The sequence below is a fragment of the Aythya marila genome (genome assembly GCF_965140915.1).
Source record: "Aythya marila genome assembly, chromosome: 4".
Classification (NCBI taxonomy): domain Eukaryota; kingdom Metazoa; phylum Chordata; class Aves; order Anseriformes; family Anatidae; genus Aythya; species Aythya marila.
In genome coordinates this window covers 44,209,234-44,227,734 of record NC_139045.1, presented here as the reverse complement: position 1 = coordinate 44,227,734, position 18,501 = coordinate 44,209,234, and positions in this window count along the sequence as shown.

Below are 18,501 nucleotides of genomic sequence, written 5' to 3'. Positions count from 1 at the left end.
GAGGACTGAAAGTACCTTCCAGATGCAGAGCTGGAGTCTTCTGCTGGAGATCACTGAAATCATTGGGAAGACTTACGCTGAACTCCTTAAACATTAAAATAGGGAAGACAAAAGCTCTTTGAAGGTCAAATTATGGGAGACAGGTTATAGGTCTCCATTGCCAGCAGAAAATCTTCTTGGAGACAAGTGTTCAGTCACAAGTTGCCTAATAGCTCTTCTGAGGTACTTCTGTGTGACTCTCAGCATATCAATATGATTTAACTGATTTCAAGTATCAAACCATTTTTACTTGAACTAAAAAGGAAAGCTTAGAGCTGCCATTATCACCACCAGGGTTGGGAGTCATGAGCAGGTGGCTACAGTCATCTCAGATACTCACAAGTGTCTTGCCCAGGCTGTGATGGCCAGTTATGTTACCTGGTAGAATTGAAGATGATGGGAAATGGGCAGTCCCTTTGGACTTTATTCTCTGTTGTCATCTTTATATTATCAGTACTATAATGCCACTGTTAGGGAAAGATCAGGAAGACAGGGAGTTTAAATTAGAGGGGAAGGAAGATTGGGGTGGAGGGGAAGCAGATGGAGAAACTTAGCACTTCTGAATTTTCAGATAATTTCGTTTGTATTTCATCGCCCTCCTCCTTTGCCCTATGGATGTTTCATACAGTACAACCAGAGTCAAGAGGAATGTAAAGCTGTAATTTTGGTGAAGTACTGTAGTGATGTGAACGCACCCCCAAGAGTCCCATCCTTGGTAATATATTATTTTAAATTTTCTTTAGCAAACGAAGCAGGAAGAGCGATCTCCTCTCTTTGTGAATGTGAATGGACAAGCACATGCTCAGAATCATCACACCACCAGATGTAAAGAGGGATATCTGTAGACTGAAGGTTTACTTGTCAGGCTGCAAGGTATAGAACAGTTGGGAATCATTTATTTGACTACTTCTGGGTATGTTCCCTCACTATTATAGATGCTAAGCATACTGCATTATTTTAGAACTACCAAGTCCATATTTTGTAGCTTTTTTTCTTTACTCCAGCTTCTCCCCCACTCTTCACAGCTTTTCTCCATTCTGTGCTGTTGTTGCATACATTTTCAGATTTATTGTATTAAGTCAGGTTTTGAGATTGTTTTGAGTTGTACTGGCACTGACATTTTCAATTGGTAATGCTGTCAAGAGCAGTTCAATATAACTCTCTTCTGACAGTGCTGTGAGCAGTGTGTCAGCAGTGGGTATCAGATCTGAGCTACTGCAGGTCAGATTTCATGGTGCCTGCTGGTATTTATGGGGATGGAAAAATTAAAATGGATTTGCCCAGTATATTGCAGCAAATGCAAATAAAGGGGTCATGAATATGAATCTCTCGTCCATCATAACTGCTGGGTGCAGAGCATAGATAGGGCAAAGCCTCATATCAGACCTAAGTAATAAAATAAGGAAAAGTAAGGTTTAGTAAGAGTGATCATTGACAGAAATCCACTGAAGTCGGTAGATGTGTATTTGCTTACTGATGCAAATCAGTAAGCTTAATAAGCCTTAATCAGTAAGCCCATAGCAAACTTATATTTCATCTTTGACCACAGAATGTGAAGCTTAACTCTCTGAAGTTTTACTTCTTTCTCTCCTTTTTATCACAATGTATCTCATGTTGAAGAGGGAACACAGCAAAGAAGAAAATGTCTAGAAATAACATGCTAAAATTTCTTTCAGTAGTTTTTCTGCTACAAAAGGTTGGTTCACAGGGACATTAGATGCATCCCATTGTTTCTGTCACCAATATTGACACTTGAGCTGAGAAAATTAACATGTATTTCATATGTATATATATATTTACTTGTCTCCAAGTGTTTGGATCATGGCAAACAAATCCTTTTTGGGTATAGGTCACACTTTATTAAAAGTAGTCACACCTAAAATATGCTTCTTTGATGCTAATAAGAGCTGTGTGCTGTTGCCAGAATAAACTTCGCTGCAATCCTAATGGACCTGAATTAGCAACAATCAGACACTCACTGTATTAACATCTCTGGTACAACAAAGAACAGCTTCATATTTTTGCGTATATTGTTACTTCAAACAAATAAATTTTAGATTATTACAATCACTTCTCATTGATAAAAAGGATTCTTTATTTTGGCATACATCCTCTGATATAGAATGAGTTTTGAACATCAACGTGGTGTACAGTTTTGCAAGTGCTGGTCTTGAAAGATTTCGCAAAATTATTTGCACAAATGTGCGTGCTTACTTTTGAATGTTTGATTTAAATACTTTTTTTTTGGATTTAAATACTTTTATGGATTATTTCCTATTCTGAATCTAAGCTTTGAGAATGCTTTTTTTGGGAGTTTTAATCTGATATAGGAAAAGAAGATAACTTTTTCAATCTGGATGCATAGACTGCATACGCAAACAAGAACGGAAATTGCCTAGAGAGCTTTCATGCTTCAAGTACATTGTGTGATTATTTTTATATTCAGCCATGAACACATTCTGTGGTAATATTCCACTCTTTATTTTATAGTATCAAATGAAGACTGAGACATTAAAAGCAGGGTGTAAAAGAAATGAAAAAATGTCAGTAAGAGCAGCTGATGAAAACCTTATTAAAAAGTTATGCATGTCAGGCTATGTTCCTTCTGTAATGTATATGTTTGTAATAACAGCTCTGAATTCTTCAGGGACCTATAAGTAATGAAGAAAATTGGTGAAGCAAAAAAAAAGAAGTTATTGGAAACTTGAGTGCTGCTGGGTCCCATAGAACACAAACTGTACATCTGCATAAAATAAACCTGTGCCCTGCTGATAGCTTTTATGTTGTTCCCCTTGTATATATAATTTTGTTTGCTCAAGTTGACCTTACTTCAATAAATGTTTTATGATTTTACAGGGAGAATGATGTCCCCAGTTTCTGTAAGTAGTTTATAACAAATGTAAAACTGGACAGGACAGGTATGTCACCAAGGAGAAGATTACCCTCTTACCTACAATGGAATTTCTGGTGTTAATATATTTGTCCCATTTGAGGAATAGGATAACTTGGGTAAAGAAGGCAGCTAAAAGAGTCAGGAATAGAGTCCAAAGTTAGAAAGGAAACAAAACCTATGGACTTTGAGCAAAAGTTGCACGAAAGGTATTCCCTTTAATATGCCAGATTACCTAAAATTATGTTTGAAATTTAGATTAATATGAATTTCCTTTTGTAAACAGAAGGAAAAACCTTTGTGCTCAGCAAAGCTTTGAGATGGGACAAGCAAGTTACCAGGAAAGACTTTGGTTCTTTCTTGGTTTCTTTCTTGGTTCTACTCTGTCAGAAAAAGGTTGTTGATCTTAGGGGACTGTCTTGAGTAAACCTCATGATAGCAAGCTGTTAGAAATTATGTAGCTAGAGAAGTGAAAGAATGTGAAAAGTTCAATATTTCCTTGCCTTTGAGAATATGGAATAGTAGAAGGAAGGAAGGAAGAGGTGATTAAGATTACAAAGATGACGGTTTGTTGGAGGAAGTAGCATTCATTCCCCTAGATTGCCATGGTGAATGCAATGCCTATCAGATGCTTGTAAATGTGGTCTTGAACTGCAGTACTGGACTTCAGCCATAGACTTTAAGCAAATACAGTTTTGAAAACATGGTGCTATGGGATCTGTCTGCACAGAACTCACTCTGCAATAAGTAGTCATTATGGGACATACTCTGGGGAAAGAGCATGACTTATGTGCACAATAATCTTTCCTCTTCTGTCCTATGGATAACTCTTCAAACTGGCCAGCAGGCTCAGAATCAAGGAAGGTGCTGGGTTGCTGCTGCAGAGATGATTTTATACATGTGTATTCAAAGTTCATTTCAGTCCTGCCATCATCAAGACCAGCTGTTTGTTTCTTAACCCATAAAAGTAATTGTCTAATATTAGACCTCAGAATTAATACATATATCCCTTTTAAAACATAAACAAGTTTTACAGAAAATGATACGTTAGCAAATCAGGATGATTTTTAATTTACTCCATTTCTTATATTAACTATAAGCTTGAAATGGCTAACATTCAAATTCAACTATTAGCTTCCTATGCATCACTACATTTGGAACAGGCTGGGGAGGTGAATTAAATTTTAAGTTGATCATGGAAGAAGTAAGAAAGGGCTGTTCTTGTGTGGAACTCATCTCACCTCCCGTTAGCCATCTGAAGGTGGCTAACACAGGCAAATTAACCAGGATCATCTTATGGTTACTTGAGAGAGCCAGAATGGCTCTATTCCATTTATCGTATGGTGTCAAAATTGCTCCTCACTTGCTCCTCATAGTATGAGCTGGAGCTCAAGTCTTTATACAGACTATATAGTTGATGTGAGTTCCCATGAAAGGCCAGAACCGTTTGTACGAGAGCTTTTCCTCATGTTTGTTCAAGTATCAGGTCAAAAACTACAGACGGTTTGGCATCAGGCTGAAAAGCAACATCTATACAACTGGTGCCAACTTCATGGTACTATTTGTTTTCTCTTTTATATAAAGACAGATGTCAAATGAACAATTCTATTCTTTACTGTGACTTGAGCAATAGTCTGTGTACTTTAAATTAAAGTTGAAGTGCCTTCTTCTGTTTTTTAATTATTAGGTTGACAGATGACAAAGGATAAATGTTAAAGTTGGTAAATACTGTGCAGGGGGAAAAGTAGCCACATTCCCAATAACTTCATAGTTGACTTTCAGAGTATACAACCACTTACACAACTGTGAATATTGCCAGCTGCATCTCCAAATAACTGAGCTGCTTTATTTTTAATTGTAGCTGTAGAAAATGTGCAAACTTACTTCCATTTGATCATGTCCTTGAAAAAAGTCTCCCAGGAAACACCAAAGACCATTACCATTGAAAGCAGAAACACAGTAAGCTGCTCCAACTGAAAACATGTTGATTTAAATATGCTGTATGCTGGCATAATTATTTGAACACAGGTTTTATTGCACAGTGGCTGATAGCAATGATTCAATGATACATCTTCCTACTAACCTTGTCACTCTTCCACACAGCAATACTTTTAAATGGGCACAGTATGTCACATTTTATGGCTAGGAGAATGCCCAGGACACTAAGTCAATCTCTTTCAATTTGGTGTCTCGCATTAGTGAACTAAGTACTGATTTAGCTTCTGCCACAGACTCCACTGCACACATCATCTGATGATATGATGTACTAGAGATCATGCTAGGGTGGTACATCAAAATGATGGGAACTGTTTCTTTTCAGTAGAGTGGGCACAATGGACAAGTAGAGTACACACCTCTCACTATAACATTAATTGGTTTGTCCGTAAAGGACAAGAATAAATAAGAGTCATTAAGTTTCATTTGTGTGTGGTATCAGAGTGCATGCCATGGTTCTAAACTGTGAAAATTAAGTCTTCTTTCATTTATTTATTCTACTTCTCCCAGGGGTAATCTGCTCTAGCATCACACTAACTACTTTAAACCTTGCACAAAACTCTATAATATATCAAAGATTAGGATCACAGCTGGCTTGCAGCCAGTGAGGCAAGAAATTCAGGGTAAAGAGTGTACAACACAGAGGTTTAGTCTGTATTCCCTTAACAACTGTATAGTACGCAGAAACATGTGAACAGTTGAGTTCAAAGGGCTGTTAACATTATTACTGAGTACTGATACTATGATAAAGAAGTAATGCCACAAAAATTCGGAGTAAAATGGTACATTACTTTTTCCTGTTAGTAGAGTTTTAACCCGTTAAGCACAAAGGTGCTGGGAAATGGAACTGGAGAACAGTTTAAATGGATAGCAGTCCCGGTACTGCAAAAAGCAAAAGACACTTTAAAATACTATTTTTCACTATTTTTTTTTTTTTTAGGACAAACTGAGCATGCATAACATGAACCCATCACAAGGCACAGCATCAGTTGAACGTAGAGTTTGATGTTTTCCATTAGACTAGTGGTAGGTGGTTGACTGGGCTTTCACATACCTGAACCACAGTTTTGGAATGAATACCTGAGTGCCTACTCTGCTATTAGCCTGTTTTGTATTCATAGCCCCTATCAAATGTATCTCTTAATATTTAATTCATATTTAATGTTTGTTTGTTTGTTTTTCTGTAAACGATTTCAATCTGCATTTCCTTTTACCCAGGATGGAAGAGGTTCCAAAATCTGTACCAAAAAAAAAAAAAAAGAAACAAGAACCAAACTCAGTTGAAACGTAAGAGATGCAGTTTCACCGAAGTTAGGAATGAAACCTTTTTCCCATTTAGTTAGCCAATATATACTGGCTAAGGATTAGCACAAAAGCATGCATAGCTGGATGATTGGGCAAAATTACCCATCCATATTATCTATTCTCAGACCTAAAGTCCTATGAAAAACTAAGCCTAATTTATGGCTGTTTCTTCTCCCCTTCTACTACTATGTACTACTAATATTTCCACATAGTACTCTGTTTCTATTTCCATACCCAAATTCCTGCCTGTTTTCTACTGTCTTGATGTTATACTTCTCCTGTACTAGTTTACTCTATTTCCTTCTCTTCTGCTCTTTCCCTCTACCACTCTTTCAGCAGACATTTCAGCCAGAGTGTTGAATCTTGTTTGTGTGTCTGGGGAGCAGAGGGTGAAGAGCCTTAATTTAGTGATGTCATAATCTGAGATGTGCCAAGGCAGTCTGGGAAAATTAGTGATCTTAAGGTGAAATATGTAGTGGCACAAGCACCAGAACTTTGATGCTTTCTTCACCATCCCTCCATAATATCTACAATGTGTGCTGGTGTTTGGCTTACAATATTTTTGAAAGTTAAATCTTTGATTTTTATTTCCAAAAATTATAAGGATTGGCAACAGATTTAACATTTAAGATTTAAAAGTGGCCTCAAATGAATAAATGTGCTTTGACATATTTCTTTGTTCTTTTAAAGTAAATGAAACAATTAGTCCAAATGAAGCACTTCATCACTGGAACCCAGAGGAATTTCTTGGCTGCTGACAAATCATGAATAATAATAAAAGAAGAGAGTGCAGAAAGGAAGGAGGGGTCATTAGAGTAGATAATCTATGGGTGACAAACAAAAGCCAATTTCAAGGACTCTTGAACTTATGCTGAAACGTTCAGTTTCTGTTTCAAAGTGTTCAGTAAGCCAAAAGTGTTACAGTGGATTGTATGAGCTTCTGCAAAGTGCTTCATGCACTTATTTTATTTCTGTCTTAAATAACCAATTATCCCCCGGTTTTGTGTAAAACACTCAGTGCAGATCCTTATTTTCTGTTAGTAGAAAGCATACTCATTTGTAAATGTAATTTGAATCAGATAAGGGCAAGCTGAGTTTTATTTCTACTTTTCTGTTTTCTCACAAATCATATTTGCCTTGTTTCGCAGTCCTCCTGACCATCTCCATCAAATTTTTCAGTTTGATAACCTTTCTGTCCTGCCTGATTGCAAATGTTTAGGGCACAGGCTCTGTCATTGTTGCCGTAGGTTAAGCTAACTTTTTCACTGAATAGGGCCTTCATTCTTGGAGGTAGTGATGAGGCACTACAATAACATACAAACCATATCTGTGTGTGTGTGTGTATTTTTATCATGATATCAGTATTGACATCATGTTCAAGACTTCAACAGGGCTGCACAAGAAAGTGTCATGGCTTGAGCAGGAGAAAGGAAGAAAGAGTGCACACCATTCAGCAGTACTTTTGTTTCTCCTTATCTTTTGAGCTGCTTTTGGTTTACACAGATCAGGAAGTCTCAGCACAATGTTAACACTTGTCACGGATTTGTATTTAGGGGATGCTTGTGTGGGTGGGTAGCACAATGTTCCAATTTGTAGACTCAGTGACTCTGCAACGGAACATGCCCAAATGGTTGCAGACCTACTAATAGAAATAGGTCAGACTATATCAGGAAGTCCCAGTATTTCAAAATTACAAGCATATCATTTTACTGTAGAGTTTCCTAAGGCTTTTTCTTTGCCAATTACAAAATTATATCCCATAGTAATTCTGCATTAAGTTTCCCTTAGATCTGCTATTCCAGTCACCCATCAGAAGCTGCAGGCCCAAAACACTACTTTTGTAACCAGTGACTTCAGTATTTCGCAGGAGGAAAGAATTTGGTCTATTTTAACTAACTATAATACAGTGTTTTCAACTTCCCAGGTGTATAATTCTCATAGCCTTTTTCATAGAGTAAAGGAGATTAATTTTAGAAACAGTAGATTTTACAGATCCCAGGACATTTGCCCTAGCTATTATTTTGCTTTGAGTAAGTAGGCTCTTTGGCTAACTTTCACTCGTGGGGAATTATAGCACAGACATATTAACAGCTATACCCCAGCTGAAGTGTGTACCAATGGGGAGTATCTTCAAGTCCAATAAGCTTGCTATTATTTCCTGTCTTTGGTAAATGATAAAATAAAAATAATAATAAAAAGGTTGAGGTCAAACTGCAGCTGCATTCTCATTGAGAATTCAGATAGAAAATGCTATCTAATTATCTTTACAAAAATAACACCTAGAAAAGATATTTGAACAATACTGGCTATGAAAGAAAATTAAAAACAAACAAACAAAACAATCTCAGAAGCTTTAATAATATCTTATGGCTGCCTTTCCTTGTGATGAGCAGAAAGCAGGATGTTTTGTCGGAACCTGAGTCCCATTCTGGGAAGTCCATAAATCCATTTAAAATTTTATGCCTATGATCAAGTCTCATTTCTGGCATGGCCACATGAAGATTATTTTCCTGATGGGTGAGTGGAGACATTGGATGTCAATGCCTGCAAAGAGCCATGAGGTATAATGTGTTCCCAGGGGCAGGGAAGGACTGTTGATTCCTGCTTTGTGGCTTTTAGTAGCTAGTCAGTTCTAGGGAGATGTGACTAGAGCCCATTTCAGTTAAGTCTCCCTGGATGTCCTCATTAGGAGTCCTGCAGAATTCAATAAGCTAAGTTCTTCTTGTTTTTAAGATAGCTTAGCTAGTGAGAGCTCAAGAAATCCTTGGCATTGTAAGTAACCAGGTGGTCTCATAATTAATTATAATTGAACTGATCTGTATTTTTGAACAAAGTTTTATGAACTGATAATAGACTTCCTTGTAAAGTATGACACCCCCCTCCTCTAATGCAATTGATTTTAAAAAGGTGAGGATATTCCTGCAATTCTTGAAGTTAAAAAAAAAAAAAATGTTTGCAGTTATTATATGTATTTTTTTCATTTGTTCACAGTTTTCTTCTCTGTAGACATCTAGCTAATTCTGAAAATTTATTTCCCCTGAGTAAAAATGGGAAAGTGATAAAACAGACAAAAAAAAGTAGAAAGAAATGAAAATCTGTAAATTAAAGATTTATTTTTAAATGATAAAGCAAAAAGGTGAGAGACTTCAAAATAGGAAAAGAAAGACCCAAATCCAGTGAAGCACAAGCAGAAGAAATAGTGTGGAAATTGCTTTCCAACTTTTCTATGATTTTGTCTCAGCAAACAGCAATACCAAATCGTCAACATGGTTCTAAGATGGTTATTTTAGTGTCTTTTTGACAATCTCATTTCAGCAATATGGAAGAGAGATCGCAATTTGTATTTAATTGTTAGATATGTATATTTTCCAATAAATAGGGAATGAGCTATCTACTTTATTGATTTTTTAACCTTTCTCAACAGGAAAGAATGGCCTCTACGTTGGAAGACGTCTGTAGTGTATGCATTTCAGAGCATTCCCAACTTCTTTGTACAAGCTCAGTGAAATAGGTCAGTAAGTAACATGATTTTCACACAGAAGTCAAATCATATGTCTTCAGAAATAATTAAATATGTGAATTCATGGTTCAGTTTAAATAAACCTATGACAGTTAGTAATCCAGAGTTAACAGAAATTAACTCAACATTTGTTAACATTTATATGCTAACAGATGAAAATATTTCACATATGAACTAGGTATGGTTCTGCTCAAGATTAAATGCTTGCCTGCTCTGATGTTTTAGTAGTAGAATGAAGAGTAGTTTTATGTTGAGCCAAATTAGAGTAGAAAAAGTGCACTGTGTTAGAACAGTCTTGTTCAAACCTTCCTGCTCCCAGTGTGGGAACATGTTATTGAATGCAAGAGCCATCCTACTACCTTCTCAGTATCAGCAAAGATAAATAAAGTCAAATTATCTTGTAGAGTGCCGAATACTTTCCACAGAGTCTCTGGTATTAAAATTTAAAAGCCCCTTAGGACAATTTTAAGCCTGCCTATGTGGCATGAAAGAAATGCTTTAACAATATATGTATATACTTACTTTCTATATGGTTAGATCCAATTAAATCAAATTAGCTGTTTTGCATTAATTAAAAAGAGAAGACCAGTTCAATTATTTGAGTGCTCAATCAGAATGATTGCCCTGAAATGGTAATTAAGATCAGAGTCTTTGGTTTTTCACCATGTCCTCTAAGTTATATACACTGTATCAGATGTAGGAGTCCTACCTTAATTTGTGGCATTTTTCCTCCATCTCCACTGTTCATGCAGATTCACTACATCTGTAATGTTCCTCACAAGAATAGAAGGAAGGGAACGGTGTATAACAAGAAGGCAAAAAATAAAAAAATAAAAAAATAAAATTGTATTTTATTGTACATGTACATGTACAGCATGATCTTCTTGTCATTACTTACATGGTTATAATTATGAAAAAATTGTTGGGCTCTTCAGATACTAATCTGTTTAAACCTCTTGAAAAGTGCATGCTTCTATCAGCATTAATTACTTCCAGTGGGACTAAGCATTAGTAAAGGTAAGTCTTCACATCATCAGGGACTAATTATGACAAGTGCAAAGGAAAGAAAAGTAGAATTAAAATTATTATTGTTAATCTTGCCTTAATCATGCTGTTTATCGTGTACTGAGCATAACAACACACTTCTCTGTTTCTTGCCTTTAATGTTACCTGTTAGTGTGGTAAAAATTTTCTGAGAGGACTTTTTTCCTTTATCCATCCTTATTTTTTGTTTATACATAAATGCTACCAAATACATTTGATTTTGGTGCTGCTTTCAGTGGGAAGCCACAGATGTGAAGATCAGCTATGTAAAAAACAGTTTGCTCTCCTATTCAAGGAACATGGCCACAGCTAATTAGTCAGAGGTTGATTTTTCCATAGTGAGTTTACCTTGACAGAAACAGACACACTGCATAGTGGCTATGCAGTACTCAAGTTGAAATTACTGAAATGGTAAATTGTAAAAATTGGAAGTTTAATTTCTGCTTTTTCATGTTTGGCTTAAGAAGAAACAATCTAACTCCCTTCCCCCCCCCCCCAAAAAAAAATGCAATAAGAACTGTATTTTAAATTCAAGAAAAAAGATCCATTCTCTCATGCTAAGGGATTTCAAAAAACAATGTTCTTTGCAAGGCATTTTTGTATCTTCTTATTAGAAGATACAATATAGTTAATATTGTATTTACTAACACTCGTAGTATTTAAAATATTAAAGAAATATGTACACTATATACACAAGGTAGACTCTCCTGTTTAGTGTCTTTTTGCATGCTAATTAGTGGTTTCTGAGTATTTCTATACTATATATCTGAGTATGTCTATACTATACTTTCCTGAGCTGTCTTCCCTCCTGCTTTTTTTTTTTTTTTTTTTTTTTAAGATAATGTTTGATCTACTCCAGTTTTCTGTATCTTCACTGAGTGACCATGTGAAGAAAGGACTCTACCTAGGCAGGACAAACAAGTGAAAAGTCTGAGCTCTGAGTCAGAATAAGGAAATAGGAAACACTGCCAAAAAGAACAAGAAAAAGAGCATATTTTTAGTGAGGGACATCAGCGATTATTCTTTTATTGGAATCCTTTTTGTAATCAAGCGAAAAGCTTGTAATGTTCACATACCCATCTCTATAGGAATTCCTTGAATATTTTGTTTAGTGTGCAGAGGCATAGCTTCAGCTGGCCAATGGAAAGAGACAATCCTTGGTTTATTTTTCGCTGGGGACTTCCATGCCACACAGGCTTTTAGTTTGACCTTTACATTTTCTTCAGAGGACAAGAAGTTGAAGCCTGCAGGATAACCAGAAATACCCAACATGGCACAGCTGCTCTGGAGAAAACCTAAACCTCAGTTGAGCACAAGAAGTAGTAAACATCTGGGGATCATTTGAAACTGTAGCTGCTCACTCACTATGGAAGACATGAAAGAAGCAGTTAATGTTTCTTTTCTGGGTAGGGGATTGATCTTTATCACCACTTTCCCTAAACTGTATTAATAACAATCACCAGGGACAGGAGAAGTATGCATATTTTAAAAGGCAGCAATAGTTGCCCCAGGTCACAGAAGTGGAGGAGGAATTTGAACCTGGGTTTTACTTATTTTCTATCTAGAAGCAGGAAACTCTTTTGTTGGAAATAAGTTTTGTGTGAAGTTTGACTGAAACTTCTAAGGATATGTAGAAATAAATCAAGTTAGCAACAACAAAAGGAAGGAAAAAAGACTTCCTGTAAGACCTCCAAAATAATTCTTTTTCAACTTACCAAAAATAATTGTAAATCAGACTTTTTTTTTTTTTTTTTTTTTTTTTTTTACCAGAACTTTTAATTTTTGATTTAAGATGTAAATGAATGAGAAGGTTGTTCTTGCTTCCTCTAGAACATTTGGGCTAGTATTTTACTATGTGAGGTTACTGAGGCCGTTTCTAAAGCATGGAGCCAACAATCTCTAAAACACCCTGTCCCCCAGCCACCCAACAAGCACAGCTTTGTTGATGTGTAAACAAAATAGAAGAGGGAAGGAAAAGGGGTGGAAAGGGGATGGTCTTCTGCAAACAGACCTGGTGAGGTCACTTGAGTCTGATTTTAAATCTCACTGTGGGAGTGCTTTCTTGTACATCCTCAAAACCACGTGAAACGGGACTTTGGAGTCCTCACTCATGCCTGCTCTGAGTGACTCTAAATCTTGCTCTCTCAGTCTGCACTGACCAAAACAAGTGGAAAAGAATGGCAACCAGTTTCCTCAGAGCTGTCCCTGCATTTGAAATCCTGCCAGTACCGTGGAGCAAGCAAGCTCAGGAGTTGGCCCATCATCTTCTCAGCAGTATCTTCCTTTTCTAAGAGGTAAGGGTTTCTAGATCATCAGTACCTCTCAGATGCTCATGAGGGTGGATCTGCACAGGAAGGGACTTCCCAGATAGGCTTTAGAATTTTATCCCCTAGAGATCCTCAAAACTCAACAGGATGGTCTCTGAACAACCTGATGCAACTCTGAAGTTGAGCAAAGGTTTGAACTAGATGATATATAGCAATTCATTGCAACTTAAATTATTCTATGACTCTACTTTAAGTACGAGAAACTGTATACCTCGGAAGCAGATCAGAGTTCAGAAGTAATGCTGAATCCTGCTGACTGCAGAGGTCAGCTAAATGTACACCTGTCTAATAAATGTACTGGTTTTCTTGGTTGAAGTCTTTTGAAGACCATGTGCAACTACCAGGCATTCATGAGCTCAGAAGCCACTTATGACCATTAATGCCTGGCAGCTACCTGCTCTCCCAGATGCGAAGCACCAAAGATGACAAGGTCTAGTGTCCTTCTAGACCTTGAGCTCAGGCTCAAGGGGCAGTGGAACCTGAGAACCATCTGTAAGAGCCCTTGTTTCAGGGAAAACCATCTGCTATTCATTCCCAGCTGCTCCTGTGTGTCTTCCCTCCTTCTCAGCTCTTGGAAGATGTGCAGTGTTGCTCTCCCTTTCTTCTTTCCTTTTCTTTTCACTCTTATAAGGTAAAATGGAGCCTTCTTAGTTCTTTCAATACAGAGTCACAAGGCCCAAGGGAAAGAAGTTTGGGAATCTTACTTTTTCTATGTATGTAAATGAAAATTTGGGTTTATGCCATTCCATTCTTATTGAGGAAATTGTGAAGTGCTGCTTTTGCTGATGTAGTAAAACAATGCAAGCACTAGTCTAAATTTTTAAAGGTACCTCTATCTGGATCATGAGCTAATGTATGGAGTGAATTTGTCATCTCAACCATCTAAGATACCGCGTGGGTCTTTATGTACCACAGGGAATGTTGTCTTAGAAAAACTTGTCTTAACTTTGAGAATGTAGTAAAACACAGATATCAAAAGCAATGAAAGATATTAACAGTGTAGGGGATTTTCTAAACTTTTCTTGACTACTTCAAAGGAACCATTTCTGCACAGCTATGGCAAGGTAAATTTCCAAAGCAGCATACTTGAGTCTTGCTACTACTCCAGAAATTAATGGATGTCACTTGGTTGAGCCCCCCTGTGGTGCTTTGAAAGGGTACGCTTGTGTGTATAATGAATGAGTTTGTTTCCTTGTTTGCAGATTTTTGAGGAGTGTAACTACAAAAGCATTCCTCCCCATAACATACCAGCAAGGCTCACATATCATAGTTCATTCCTTCCAAATGGGGTATTTCTTTGCTGCACCTGGAAAGAATGCCAGAATCCCAGCTGATAAAAGTTGGATTTCAGTGAAGTCAGAGGCGAACCTGAAATCACCAAAGGTCCAAGTGACATATAAACCTAACAGCATGAATGAAGGAAAGGTTCTTATCTGTCACAGACTAATTGGCTGGGGCCTACTGTTTCACATATCAGATCTCTCCCTGCTGTTCAGAGAATCTTGACTAAAATAAATCTGTGCCAGAAATAATTTATTCTTCTATGTGTATATCTTTACATAGATTACAATGTGGCCCGCTCCCTACACACCCCTTCCATTTGCAAGCATCACCACTGATTAAAAAGGGGATGCACACATCTACACTAAAATAAACAGAGTTTGTAAAATTAGACACCACACTTATTCATCTTTATTGGGTCACATGTCTGTAAGGGTTTTGTTAAGTGCTCTATTATTTTGAAAGTCAGTTTAATGACTGCACACTGTAAAAGTTGAAGCAATTATATGTAAAGCATAATGAGCAATATGACTTCCAAATGTTCACATGTAATGCATGTCAGATTTCAGCTGAAAAACCAAACCAAACAAACCCCTCAAGGTTGCAGTCTGCTCTTTAGAAGATCCACATGTTGTAGCCTCAAAACCTCAAAATATCAGCTGGTTTCTGTGCGTGATCAGAGCAATGGAATCTATGCCGCATTCTGCCCTTCATTTTCTTGAATCTGGATGGAGTAATGATCATGTGTACCTCTGCCAAAGGCAGTCAGCATTTGATCCACATATAAATCTGTGAATTGATCTTTACTTTTTTTTTTTTTTTTTTTTTTTTTTTTTCATGGCATCTGTCTTTCTGGCATTATTTTTGTTCAGGATATAACAAAGGCAGAAACACAAATTAGGAATGACCTTTTCTAAAATTCATCTGCGGTTGCTCTTATATTACTGTTGGTAAAATGAAAACATCTAGAGACACCAAATGAGATCAAAGACCATTGCACTCATATTGGAAGAGGTAGCTTTTGCTACCTATTTTGAATCTAAATATCCTGGACAGATAAAGCAGCTTTAAACCTTCCTAGGAAAAAAAAGAATAGAAGTGATTGGCAATGGTTGCCAAGGTCAACTTGTCTTTGTCCTCTTGAGGAGGCCAGTTACTCTCTTTCCAGCCCTTCAGCACAAATTTCCACCTTCCACACATCTTTTCTATCCCATATTCTGTGTACCTGCTTTTTCTGTTCTTATCCACCTCTGGTGCCTTCTTCACAGTGTTAATTTTTTTTCATTATTGGAATTATAGATTGCAGTTACTATGGTATACTGAGACTGAGCTATGGAGGAGCTGCTTACCCATCCTTTCTGGCTCGCTTCTCCAGAGGCAGGGGTACACAGGAAGGAGGTAGGGTTAAAGGCAAAGACAGCACCTGCCTAATATATCCAACTCTGTTGGTGTGTTTGAGTTGGCACTCTGAAATGAAACACCAGTTCAGTCAAAGCAAAACTCCAAAGATCATTGAGTAAAAAAAGGACAGTGAGAAAGCATAGCTGGACCACTCAGATGCCTCAAAGTGGACTTCTCCAAAATCCTTTGCCTGATTATATGGAAAATATGGCTTCATGCACTGAAGTTTTGAACACCTTATTGAAATCTGTTGATCATGATTTTGCTAAGGGTTGCAGTAATCCTTGAAAAGCACATATGAAGGGTTTTTGTCATTGCTGTTTATTTGTTCTTTGGGGGGGGAGAAGGACAGGGAGGGGAGGAGGATGAAGGGGTTACACCAGTGGAAACGTACACTTCTCTTCTGCAACTAATCAGCTTCCTGGGAACTTTGCAACTATTCTGTTTAGTATCATAGAATCACAGAATATCCTGAGTTGGAAGGGACCCACAGGGATCATCAAGTCCAACTCCTGGCTCCACACAGGACCACCCAAAAATCAAACCCTATGTCTGAGAGCATTGTCCAAAGGCTTCTTGAACTTTGGCAGGCTTGATGCTGTGACCACATCCCTGGGAGCCTGTCCCAGTGCCCAACCACCCTCTGGGTGCAGAACTTTTCCCTAACCCCCAGCCTGACCCTCCCCTATCCCAGCTCCATGCCGTTCCCTCAGGTCCTGTTGCAGTCCCCAGAGAGCAGAGCTCAGCGCCTGCCCCTCTGCTCCCCTCGTGAGGGAGCTGCAGGCCGCCATGAGGCCTCCCCTCAGCCTGCTCTGCTCGGGGCTGAGCAAACCAAGGGACCTCAGTTGCTACCCATATATATTGCCCTCCAGACCCTTCACCATCTTTGTAGCCCTCCTTTGGATGCTCTCTACTAGTTTTATGTCCTTCTTACATTGTGGTACCCAAAACTGCACACAGTGCTCGAGGTGAGGCCGCCCAGCGCAGAGCAGAGCGGGACAATCCCTTCCCTCACCCATCTGGCAGTGCTGAGCCAGGGTACAATTAGCTTCATGTAAGTTGCTTAGGAATATTCCCTTTATAACAGACCAGCAAAGATCCAAATAAAGCATTTGAGTATCACATTTGGAAATTAAGCATTTTATACATTGAAATAAAATTCTATGTATGGAATTTTGTTTAATAGAACATTAATGTGATTTTGGTAAAGCTGTCCATCACAAGGAGTTTTTATTTTACTTCTTTGCTTATAGTGTGGTTGGTATAAACTGCTTTTGTTAGTTTAATAACAAGGGTGGGAAGAGGCCAAGCACTGGGAGATTAATTTAAAAACTAGCTCAGAAGAATTAGTCACAGGAGAGCAACTTCAGGGTGTCTGGCACATATCAGCATTTTATTTCGTTGTAACCAAAATATTGCACATGGATACATAAAACACATTTCTTGGGTTTTCTTTTAAGTTTCACAGTTTGTTCTTTCTTTTAAAACCTGTGGTAGGTCAGAATTGATGGTAGCAATTTCCTTTGCTAATGACCTCAGATATATTCTTTTTAAACCCTAGTAGATGCCTTTTTAAACAAGGACTGGAGGCTCTTCTAACAGTATCAAGATAAAGCATGAAATAACACTTCTAAATTATGTATCTACATTTGTATTAAAAAACTGAAGCAAACCACAACAGGGTTATTTTAAAACCACTGCAAAATGTATTTGGTGTTCATAGGTGACATACTGGGTATTTATATTGAGATACACTTTGTACAGTGATACTGACATTCATCTGAATGTTCTATGTGAGTTTATAAAAATACAATAGCTATAGGAATGTAGCAGAAGCTTTATCAGATTTTTTAAATATATATATATATTTATTATCACCCATATTTTTTTGGTACACCTTTCTCCATTTTGAGAGAGGAAGAAACATCACAATCCATTCTTTTAAGTAAGCTTTCATAGTTGTATGAGCTCATTGCTTTATTTCTGTATTTCAGTGTCCAAGAGCACAGTGGAAGGATTTGTCAACATACTTGGCATGAACTTTATGGGTGTGTGTAATGCAGTTGTATCCTTGGACAGCTTGAGAGCATTTTGATAGTATAAAATTGTGTTACTGGAGATCTTATATCCATTTATGTCACAGTTTAAAACAATGTGCAGATTTTTTTTTCATGTTTTATTTTTAGTATTTAGAGCATATGATCATTATTAAGTGGATTCAGACTAAATGACAATAAATTCCACAGACCTATGCACCAGAGATGTATTGAGTAACTTTATCCCACAAAGATGAAGGAACTAATACTTATTATGTTGTGCAGATTCAGGCTGTGATTCTGTAACTGTTAATACAAAATCTTTGTTGATGCACACAGAGATACAAGTGTGATCTGGATCAGGCACAAGAATACAACTGCACTTCAGTCGAAGGAGCCAGTGCATTTACTACAGTCTTTATGCCATCTTTATGCATTTATATATTCTTGAAAAAAGCATAAACATTCACCAACCTCCAAGTCTGCAGAGTGACCCTCTGCCAGATCAGTTATTGCTATGGCGTGACTGCAGCAAGTTTGAGCCAGCAGCAGAAGTTCATGAAGTGGAGGTTCTTGTTTGGTCCATGACTTCAGTATGAAACAAATGCCTGGGAAGGCTACCCAGGCAGTAGACAACTTACTCATGACTCTCTAAATACAAGA